Consider the following 11751-nt stretch of genomic DNA (forward strand, 5'->3'; position numbering starts at 1 on the left):
TGTATAACCCTGATGTTAACCTTGGACTTATGTTGCGTAAATATAACCTACATTCCTGTAAGTAGGAGAGCTGAACCGGTTTTCCATGTTTTCATCTTGTTCATAAGTAAACATTTCTTGTGTTAATTAAAAATATTTGTGACATTAATTCAATTAAATTTATTTATACATCACACCTGTTTTACTATTGTGTTTTATAATTGTACTGATAATTGTTTTCAACCACACAATATAGATTTATATTCATACTAGTGCTGTCAGCGTTAACGCGGACCCGCGCACACATATACGTGCGCGTGCGCACTCACACATGCACGGGTGCACACACATTGCATTGGGACAGCCTTGTGAAATAAGGAGAAAAGGTGCTGCCGTAAAGGCCGGTGTAGAAGCCCAAGAAAATTTATGTGTCGGATAAGAGGTGACTTGCTTGACCACAGCTCACAAATGACGACTCACTTGACCACGGTGATACAGATTCTTTATATCGGATCAGTCCATCCCTACTTATAGTTTAAGCAGAACTGGACATAATTTGAGATAAAAGTAAAATTCATTTGACTGATTATAGACAGTGACAAACAGCCTACAAACAGAGTAATCAGTAACAGGGCAGAGTCTGATTACAGGGACATTACAGTGTCTCTGCTGTTTGATCCGCAGAGACACTGCTGATCAAACAGCAACATACTTGTGTAGACTCTCTCTCTACACAAGTATGTTTGACTTTAACTGTCACACAGACTCTAACATCTGATTGGCTATTGTGCACAGAAAGTTAAGGCAGGTAAATCCTATATGATCGATTCCTATGAACAGATGATGGGCAGGCTGTTTTCTTGTTTTTGTCTCAGTGTTGATGGTATACTTGCACATAAACCACTACATTAGACACTGATGTGTCACTCCATATCCTACCACCCACTGGTCAGCCAGTTGTCCACCTAAGTGGACATATAAAAAACTATTTGAAAAGTACAAGTTTAAAAAAAATTAAGTTCAAAAATCTTTTTTTCATGCCTAAAGATGAAGAAAAATACTTCAGAAAAAAAAATCTAGAGTTTGTCATAATTCATGCATGAAAGGGTTAATGTAGCCCTAATACTCCTTCGTAGAGTTCAGTCATGTAGTAACTGTGAAGTTTAACCCTAATTGGCTTGTTAGAAACTATGAAACACATTGTACAGACTTCTGGATTAGAAGATATATACAAACATCTGTCAGCACCTCCAGATTTATATCATAGTTTATAAAGGACTTGTATGTAACTGATATGTTAAGTCTGTTGATTTGATTTCAGTAATAGCCTGATTATTTCAGTATAGTGGTGTATAGTTTGTACCAGTTTGTGCTTGCATCCTTGTCTGTAACTACTGCAAAAGTCCAATAGTGTTTCTCTGAAGCTGAGGTCAGCTGGGAAGATTCAGTTGTAGTTAGTTTGCTGGAGAAGAGACAAACTATGCTATTAGAGAGGAATTGCTGAGCTAGAATCTACAAACTGTTCAGGCACATTCACACCAGTGTTAATTTTGACTGCAAATGTTAAACTAAAACTTGGTTTTAGTCATAATTCAAAATTAAAATCAAAATTTCTTTCTATAGCACATAATAATACAACAAAGTTGACCAAAGTGCTTCACAGTTGGTCAGAGCAATAGCATAAGACAGTTAAAAGGAGGGCAGGAAACAATGATATGACAATTGTTTGAAACAAAAAACTCGCCACGAAATAACATACTAGTTTGAATCAAAGGCCAGTCTAAAATAAGTTTTAAGATGCACTTTAAAAGACTGGACGAACTCAGAGGAATGAATATAAGGAGGAAGGTTGTTCCAGAGTCTGGGAGCTACGACAGCAAAGGCCCGATCACCTCTGGATTTCAGATGAGACCTTGGTTGCATCAGGAGCATTAGATTGGAAGATCTAAGTGCCTTTTTAGGAATATACAACTGAAGGAGCTCGCATAGATACCTGGGAGCCAGATTATTGAAAATTTTAAAGGTAAGCAAAAGAATTTTGAAATTGATATGATAATCAACAGGGAGCCAATGTAAGCTGGCTAAAACTGGTGTGATGTGGGAATAATTTCTAGTACAGGTTAAGAGACGTGCAGCTGCGTTTTGAACTAACTGGAGCCGGTGAATAGAGGAAGATTGGAGGCCCGAGTAGAGGGAATTACAGTAGTCTAATTTGGAAGTGATAAGAGCGTGAATGAGTTTTTCAAGGTCCTTCAAAGGGAGGTATGGCTTTGCTTTAGATATCTGACGCTGCTGGTAGAAACTGTCCCACAGAGGAGATCTGCTTTTCGAGTTTAAAAGAGCTGTCCAGGAACAGCTTTAGACATCATTCTTTTTGTTTTAGTCACCTAAATATTCATCCATCCATCCTATTCTGCTTATCCTTTTCAGGGTCTCAGGGGGGCTTGAGACTAATCAGCAGTCATAGGGCGAGAGGCAAGGAACACCCTGGACACATCACCAATCTATCGCAGGGTTAACACATTGAGACATTGACACCTCTTTGGACTGTGGGAGGAACCAGAGTACCCATAGAGAACCCACACAAACACGAGGAAAACATGCAAACTCCACACAGAAAAGCCACAGCCAGTTGGTGGATTTGAACACTGGACGTCCTTGCTGTGGCTCTGGTCCTACCCACCACACCACCATGCTGATTCAGTTGACTAAAACATAAAGTGTGAAAATTTGTTTTACCAGTGAGATGTGTCCTGCCTGCATTTCTCTTAACATTTTAATGTGTTTTAATGATAATCAGGGAGCATGACGACTAGCTAAAGGAAAAGTGCGTCTGTAAAGAGGAATGTGCTTCAGTACATGAAGCTGTAGTGAAGCAAGGAAGGACTCTTAAATTTGGGAATGGTCGGATTATAAAAACCTAGACCATGGCACTGAGGGACAACTTCTTTTCCAGAGCTGTGAACTCTGTCACCCTCCTGCATGCACAGACACATCGCATGCATTAAAACACCAAAGACATGACATGTAACTGCATAATGACAATACAAGTTGAATCATGAAAGGTGAGATCCTTTTGAATTGCTTTCACCTGGAAACAATGAAGTTTAATTAGACCAGAATAGGAATGGAAATCAGAATAAAATGATAAAGTACAGCATGTACTTGGCTGCAAATTAGTGATACACCAGCAGACTAATGATAGCTAGCTAGCTAGCTAAATAAATAGATAGATAGACAGACTCTAAATGGCTCTAAAAGCTGACATTAGCTAATGTCTAATGATCTACCCTATACTATATTAGCTAAACTGACAAACTTGCTGCTGAAGCTTCAAGGCCTCTGTGTAAGAGCACGGAAGCATCAGGACATTCAAACCTGTTTTATTGTACTCCTAAATTAAAACTAGGTTTAATTCAAAAACACGGTGTCACACTGCAGTATAAACAGATCCTTTTGGAGTGTACATTCAATAACAGGGTAGTGAGACTGATTTCTGCAAAACCTTTAACAAACATTTCTAGAATTAAATCCCATACTGGCCAGTCTCTGATTTCCCTGATTGTGAAGCTGCTCTCAAACGCATCTTTGGGTGTTTACAAAACTTTCCGTTTTCTTTTTTTTTCTTTGAAGGTTGTGGCGCAGATGATCGTTTCCGTTTAAAGCTGCGTGTGAAGGTAATGTTTTCATCACTAACATGACCTGTGTGCAGCTTACAAACAACAGACGTTAACGGACTCACAGCTAGAACTGGGAGCTCGGGCAGGGGCGGATCTAGAGAAATTTTCTTAGGGTGGCATGAGGGTGGCAAAATCAAAGCCTTTTTTCCCCCAAACACATATGCAGGTGGTTACATATGGTTAAATGATTCAAATGCAGTAAGTATACACATTTTTCATATAAATATAGTCTATAACTTAATTATTGTCTGTAGCCCACATGATTACACACTTTAATTACATAAAACATGTGAGTTTTGATTTTATGTACTGTATAGCCTGTATAATAAATAAATATGTAGCCCAATGACTATAAAATCCAGAAAGCTACACAACATGGGGCGGTTCATTTACAAACACAAGTCTAACTTAAGATTCACACTGTTAGAAAACAATCACATTCTTACCAGCTTAAATTACACAAAATGTCAGAAATCTGCTCTGTCATGAACAAAAATTTAAACCTAATTTTTCATGATTTGTTGGATTAACTCACTGAGGTCTGAAATACAACCCACCATTTTTGAATCCTTTTGAGTTTACGTTTGTATTTCACCCTCAGAATGTTTCATTTTGTTTTTTCCCCCTTGCCTTGTTTGGTATCATTCTTTTCAGCTCAACTGAATTTAGTTGTTTTTTTCACTGGCATACTGCATTATTACTACTATTACTATTAATAGTACTATTACTGATCTGAAATCACAAAAAGAACTTAAAATCCTAGTAGTATTTTTTACTGTAAAAAAAACCTGTTGAGTAAATTTTTATAACTTGAAATGCAAATATAAATTGTACATTTTGTAAACATATACAACTATTTATCTAAAAATGCAGCCAATACACCTGCCGTTTTTTTTTCTACAACCATTTAAAAATATTACTAAAACTAAAATGAGAGAACAATCAGGTGTCGCAATAAGATGCCCCACAAATGATGTGTGTCAGTAAAAAAAAGGTTTGTCCACCAAAAGACAGAACAGCACAGGGATAAACCTGCAGGCCTGACAACAGGAGGTGTATCACTCCGCTGGTTTTCTATGCAGTGACAGTGTTTACAAATGTGCCTTTGTGACATTCATTAGTGCCCTCACTGACACACAAAACAAAACGACTACACAACAGAACAACTACACAAGACAACACAACACACTAAGTAAACACTCCACACTAAACGTCACAAATCTCTGTCAATAGAAAATTGTACTTAGTAGTCAGTATAATCTTTTAATAATATAAGTTTGGACAGACATATGGTAGTGATAGGATGTGCGATCCTTAATAGTGTGCAAAGGCTTTGTGACACACACCTACACCCACACACACATATAAACATCCACATTCCAATGTAAGGAACAAACACCCACTGATGTATAAATAAAGACCAGGGCAGTCTCAGAGCTGCGAGTCCCTGAGCCCTCACTCTCGTGCGAGAGCTCAGAGCTGCCCTTCCTAAGCAACAAGTAAAACTGTGTGTTTCTCCTCTCTGATTCTCAGCTGAAGAAGTGTTTTAGAATACATCTCTTAACAATCTCCCACATCTAAAAGCTCTCTCTCTCTCTCTCTCTCTCTCACTCGCTTGCTCTGTCTCGCTGCCGTTACCGTCACTCCCACAACTCTTCCCTCTTCCTAAACAACCAAATCCCACATGTTGACTTTTTTTAATTGGTCGACATGGTGCATTTTTCCACCGACAGGAAAGAGGTGGCTTTTTCCCTTTCTTTACTGTTTTCGTGCTGTCCTTAGAAAACGCTTAAAACACACACACACACAAACGTGATGACAGTATTTAGAAAAAAGCGTGGCTGATATATATTATCATAACTCTGGATTTACTGGCCTGTAATTAAAATTTAAAAACATTGAAGTCCGAACTTTCAATGTGGGCTGAAACAGAGACTCAGGCTGCAGCTTGTTGCTATGTCAGCTTACATCAGTCATGTGATTTGGAGGTGCAGCGTGGACCACAGAGGGTTAATAACACTCACCTTCCTTCCATTTCCAGAGTGTAACACACACCCACCTGTGTAAAATCCGAAATTCCCATGGTGTTGTTCAAAATGTGCTCTGGCACAATCATAACCATCGCTTGTTACTGAAAACAAGAAAATAGCCGGTCCTGCTATGGGCTGAACCATTTAATGTTCAGCCCATAACTGGTGGAGGGGTGGAACACTATGGAATATATTAAGTTTTAGCATTTATATTCACTGTTGACTGTAACTACGTTCAAACTGTTAATGCTATCTTATTTTAATAAACAACACTGTCATATGCAAAACTGGGGTGGCACTTGGGGTGGCAAGGGATCATTTTAGGGTGGCACTTGCCACCCCATGCCACTCTTCTAGAGCCGCCCCTGAGCTTGGGACGAAGGAGGCTTACAGTAATTGTTTATCCGCAATTTAGTAGTTTACGTTTGTTTGCGCAGAGTCCCGGAAGAGCAGCATCTGTATCGTCTTTTAATTTTCATTTGCACTTTAGAGGCAAGTTACATTTGCAATTGTAAATCAAAGTTTTCAATGTTGTGTTGTGTAAATGAACTAACAGCTGTATTCTTTTATTTGTGCCTGTAATGGTGATTCATTGGCATTAAGTATATACTGTATTTGTATGACAGGATGTATGAAAACTACCATCAGCTTGTGCAAAACTGTACTATAGCTGGTACATATGGTTAAGAACAAAAATTATTCTTAATAGTTTTTTAGTAAAATATGTTATTTGGTTAATTTTTAGGGTTATTTTCAAGGAACAGTTAACTCCGAGATTTCAACTTTTGTTTTCTCTAAACTCTGGTCTGTGTTTTACCCAAGTGTCAAACTTATTATTTTAGTTTCCACACACAAGAGGATATAATCAGATGTGGATGTGAATTCAGCAGCATGGATCAGTGTGATGATAGAGAGGAGGGAGTCCCTCCCTCTAAAACCACTCTGTGTGGGGAACATGAGAGCCAGACCAAAGCTCAGAGGTGAGATGACCATCTCTAACTGTCCATGACTCTTCTCCATGTCACAGCTCAGCACTCACATCACTGCTCCATCATTATTCACAATAATCAACATGGACCTGAACCTGATCCAAGCTGAGTGTCATTAAAGAGCGACAACTCCAAGGGTTTTATTACTGATTTTAAAGAAGGAAGATGTAGAGAGGTAATCTGTATATACTGTGCTTTGACAAAATACTTGTCTCCTTGATTCTTTTTTTTTTTTTTTTTGCGTATTTGTCACATGTACATTTTTCAGATCACCAAACAAATATTATTTTCAGACGAAGGTAACCCGAGTAAATATAAAATGCTGTTTTTAAATAGTTATTTTATTTATTGATGGAGAAAAATATTTATCCAAACCTACTTGCTAAATGAAAAAAAGACTTGCCCCTCAGGAAATCATCTGAGCTCACACGGTGGGTCTAGGTTTCACAGCAGATTCACCCAAAACCTTCGCTGATTGTGACCTACACCCGTTTTCACACCTTGGCTCGTGTGATTAGGTAGAGGATCAACAGGGGGTTCATGACTCCCTCGGGGGACACTCCGCTAGGGCTTAAATCTAGGACTCTCCACCATTTGACCCTAGAACTGAAGAAGCTTCTCAGATGAGAGGTGAAATGTCTTCAAGCAACTTAAATAAGTCCAGAAGCTTTTCTTTTCAAGCTCTTTAAACTACCATGACCTGGATGGCTGAGAACCTTCTCAGACAAACATTGTAAGATTGCTGATTTGATTATGGTCTGCTCTAGTTTCATGCCAGCGTATTCTCAGGCAAGATACTGAACCCCAAATTGTTAGGGTTTGAATGTGTGTTAATTTAGATAAAAAGCACATAGGTAGAAAAAAACACATGGGTGTGAAAGTGGCATGTTGCATGAAGGGTTTTAAGTGCTTAAGTAGAGTAGAAAAATCACTAGCTCAGGATCTCTACCAGAGACTGGGAGCTTTAAGGTCCTGAGCAATATCTTAGCAGTTGCAACAACAGCACTATTCTGGACAGAGATCACAGATGCTGTTGCTGGAATCTGTTGGAGCTAATTGCTCCCACTTTTGTTTGGTCATTGCCCAGAGTGCTGTGATTACTGTTGCCTTTACCTTATAATATATACCTTATAATTATTTATACCTTATAATAATTTTTGTTACTTACTACTAGAGATGGACCGATCCGATATTACGTATCGGTATCGGTCCAATACTGACGTAAATTACTGGATCGGATATCGGAGAAAAATGAAAAAATGTAATCCGATCCATTAAATATCAAAAAAGCACCTCGCAAAACTTGCGACATGGCGTAACTCGGCTCATAACCGTAGCACATCGCAGCAGTGCGGGTCACGTGATAGAGCGGCTGTGTGTATTTGTAGCCTCGCTAGCAATCCGGCATTTCATCTCCGAGGAAGTTATCCCAGAGAGAAGTAAAGCAAGTGTGTAAGTTCATCTCTGAATGTTTGTAAAGCATTCCCGCGTTAAGCTTAACAACAGATATATGGAGTGACTGCCTCTCTCTCTCCCTCTTCTGCTGCTACTTCAATCATGAAACTGATTAATGATCAGCTGATCGGCTTTTCTGTCTCGAGTCCGTCTCTCTTGTTTTTCTTTTATTGCTCACTTCGCGCCAGAAAGAGGAAACCAGCGGCTGAACAACAGCAGCACGTTTAAGCTTGATAAGCTGTTGTTAGAATTTATTTAATATTACTTTCTACACCAGGATCCTTTTCTACGTAGCTGACGGCTGGTAACTGTGCAGGGGCGAATCTAGCAAAGTTTCGCCAGGGGGGCCGATAGGGCATGAACAGGGAGAAGGGGGCACAAAGACATACTTTTCTTTCTTATTCTCATTTAAAATATCTAGCTTTTAATAAATAATTATCCGAATCTTACACCCAAAGTTTTAATCTGATGTAAAATGTATAGAAGTCCATTACGGTATATAGTAACTATTAAGTCTAATATACCCTAGTAAGCTATAGTACTTTTTCCTTTGGGAAGGTACCATCTGTGCAGTCTGCAATTTTGTTGAAGAAAGGTGTTGAATCTATTTAATTATTCTTGGAAAATAATTGATTTCTGTGCATTTTTTTTCACACTGCATCAAATTAAGGTTGATTACGTCGATTAAGCATCATGATTTATATGTATGTATACAGTGGGGCAAAAAAGTATTTAGTCAGCCACCGATTGTGCAAGTTCCCCCACTTAAAATGATGACAGAGGTCAGTAATTTGTACCAGAGGTACACTTCAACTGTGAGAGTGTTGAGACTAGTAGTTAAACATATGCCATTTTATGACCAGTAGTCAATGTAGTAAATTAGGTTAACAGCTGTAGGCCATATATTATCCTTTAGTTCTGATGGTGTGCTATGTATGTAGTTTAGTCTTTATTATACTCTTGAATAAAAGAAACATAATCATTTTGTAGTTCATTAGATAAAGTGTGCATTACTCTGTATCCTTGATCGGCTGTGAATGTCTTACACTGTTTTCTTGAAATGTTTTATTGCTGAATCATGTGAAGAAGGTTGTAAGCAGGGGACTAGGTGTCTGGGCAGAAGAGATAAAACCACATTCCTTACCCCCCTTCCTACTTCACACAGAAAGACAGGGAGGCAAGGTCAGGAGCCAGGCTCGCTAAGAATTAGAAAAACATGTGAAGATGCAGCTTTTATGACAAGGAGGGGGGCTGTTACTAGCTATAAAAGTCTGTGAATATTGCTACCATTTAGAGACATGCTGCTGACCCTCTGCAGGCATCTCTCCCGTCCGGACGCTGTAATGCTCTGATTGTTGAATTGTATGGAAATAAATGATTGTTGATTGAGCATTTATACACCGAGTATTGTCCTTCCTTCAGCCCAAAGATTCAAATAATTGGGAGATTTCAACAACTTGGTGCCGTGACCCGGATCTTTGGTGTGCTGAGGAGGTGCAGATTTGGCCTTTGGTGAGATCGTGGGACGAGGCGAACGGAAGACCGGTCTAACAACAAAAAGGTAAGCACAGCCTGTTGTATTATACCAAATGTGCATATTGGGCTTTCCAAATTAATCTGTTCGCTGAGTCACATGTATTTTCATAGTAAATTTGTCGGTGTCTGGTTTTTGGCGCGAGATACTAACAACATAAGTTGAGGCTGAATTCCAGTGTGTTAAATAAACTGCTTCTACCGAGAAACTAATAAGACACTACGTTGAGCTAGTTGCAGTAAACTGCTTCTACCGAGAAACTAATAATACACTACGTTGAGCTAGTTGCAGCCCACTTTACCTTCCACATTTAACTTTGTCTAAGACTGGCTTCTGTAGCAATAATACATTAGAATATCTTCTGGAGACGTGGCCATAAGTTCAGTACATTGAAGTCGAGGTTTTGAAGTTTGTTTATGGTGTCGGTGAGTCATCGTTGATGCAGCCATGAAATAGAAGTTCATTTAAGGAAAAGCAGATGCTGGCTCACGGTGCGGTTGAACGCTGGCAACGCGAAAGCGCAACACGTCCGTAGGTTTGGTTTATGATACGGCCGTGTTCCGGTGGTGCGGCTGTGAGTGCAGCACTGAGGGGTTGCTGGTTTCAGCACATTGAATAGAGGTTTGAAGTGGTTTGTGGTGTCGGTTTTTGCCTCGAGGGCTGCGGTCATAAAATAAAGTAAAATTTTACTTGCCAAGAAGTACATAGAGCAAAACCTGGTTTATGGTGTCGGGTATAACTTCAGGGGACGCAGGCATCACTTTTATGATGCGATTTTGCCCCGTTGTGGCGGTCATAAACGCAGAGAAAGGGGTATTTTGATCTATGGTTGTTGTGCATCAAAAGAATTCTAACAGTTGAGCTCAGAGGTTTCTGTGCAAATTTCTGCTGATGAAGAGCGCTCTCTGTGGGTCTCACTGTTTTGTGTGTGTAAAGGCGTGCTCTGAGTGAGTATGTGTGAAGCTGCGAAGCGCGCTCTGGGTGTTGTTTTGAGTGTGAGTGAGGCGCGCTCTGAGTGTGTTTTTTGTGAGTGTGAAGCGTGAACACAGTGACAGTGACGGTTGATGTGTTTGAATAGGAGGACATTAGAGCAAAGACACATTTTAGGATCAAAGGTTGATGTCTAGTGTACCTGTGGAAACTAATTTTGTTCATGGTTTGGCAACCCCCCTGTCTGTAGACGTGCAGGCAGGTTAAGTGCCGAGGTGGCGACTTGGGAACTTAGGACTCCCGCTTAGCTACGGAATAACACTGGAACGGCCGCGTAACCACGGGTTCACATTTATTCCGGACTAGAACAAGACACATTTTGCGAACAAAGGTTGAGTCTAGATTAGTAAAGAAATAAAAAAGGTTGAATTCCTCGTTTCAGTGGTTGAAATTGTTGTGTGCCTGTCCCCTGACGAGTGTGAAATTAAATAAAGAGGGGATTTGGAGCCACATAGAGATAGACGGGCATAATTGGGTGTATTACTCTGTGGTGTAAGCATTTAAAAAAAAAAAAAAAGGGAGAGAGAGTGTAGGAGGTGTGGTGGTGTGAATATGTCGGGTCTTAAATCTGACATAGAAAGAGGAGAAATGCAGGGTGAGTGGAAAACTTTTGAAGAGCAGGTGAAGGAGTTGTTGCGGGTGCTGAAGGTCATGCGACCTGCAGACGTGCCAGAGAAAAAATCAAAGGTTGCAGCTGTGACAACAAAAATTAAGGAGTTGTGTGATAATGAAGGAGTGAGAGGAGAATCAAGAGGGTCGTTGGCAAAAGTGCTTCTGGGAATAGCACAGAAGCTCCAGAAAAAAGAACATGAGCTTAGTAAACAGTTAGAGGAGGTCTCATTTTGGGGGAAGCGAAGGGTCAGACAGGAGTTGAAGGAGGTGCAGGAGGAGGGAGCCCGCGTAACGAGGTGGGCTGTGACATGCCAGGGGGTGGAGCATTGGATGAGGGAGCGAAAGGAGGAGCCTGAGAAGCTGATGCTGCCGGCTTCTCCGGTGAAGTCATCGCTCACTGGCTTTCCCCCTCCCTATCAGGCCCCCGCCCCCCTTTACCCTGTGCTGAGGGTGGAGCAGGGCTGTCTCTCTGATGAGAATGG

At 40.2% G+C, this 11751-nt stretch overlaps 2 long non-coding RNA genes across 2 annotated transcripts; both read left to right on the forward strand.

Annotated features, from left to right (window-relative positions):
- The first annotated feature begins 2796 nt into the window (after nt 1-2796).
- On the forward strand, nt 2797-6668 carry LOC120739005. The gene is made up of 3 exons (XR_005697090.1): nt 2797-3044; nt 3613-3656; nt 6532-6668. It is a non-coding gene; the product is annotated as an uncharacterized LOC120739005 (long non-coding RNA).
- A 2291-nt stretch (nt 6669-8959) lies between these two features.
- LOC120739001 lies at nt 8960-11153 on the forward strand. The gene is made up of 2 exons (XR_005697089.1): nt 8960-9905; nt 9959-11153. It is a non-coding gene; the product is annotated as an uncharacterized LOC120739001 (long non-coding RNA).
- Nucleotides 11154-11751: the final 598 nt, after the last annotated feature.

This window comes from Simochromis diagramma, unplaced genomic scaffold (genome assembly GCF_900408965.1).
Source record: "Simochromis diagramma unplaced genomic scaffold, fSimDia1.1 OVJJ01000394.1, whole genome shotgun sequence".
NCBI classification, from domain to species: Eukaryota; Metazoa; Chordata; class Actinopteri; order Cichliformes; family Cichlidae; genus Simochromis; species Simochromis diagramma.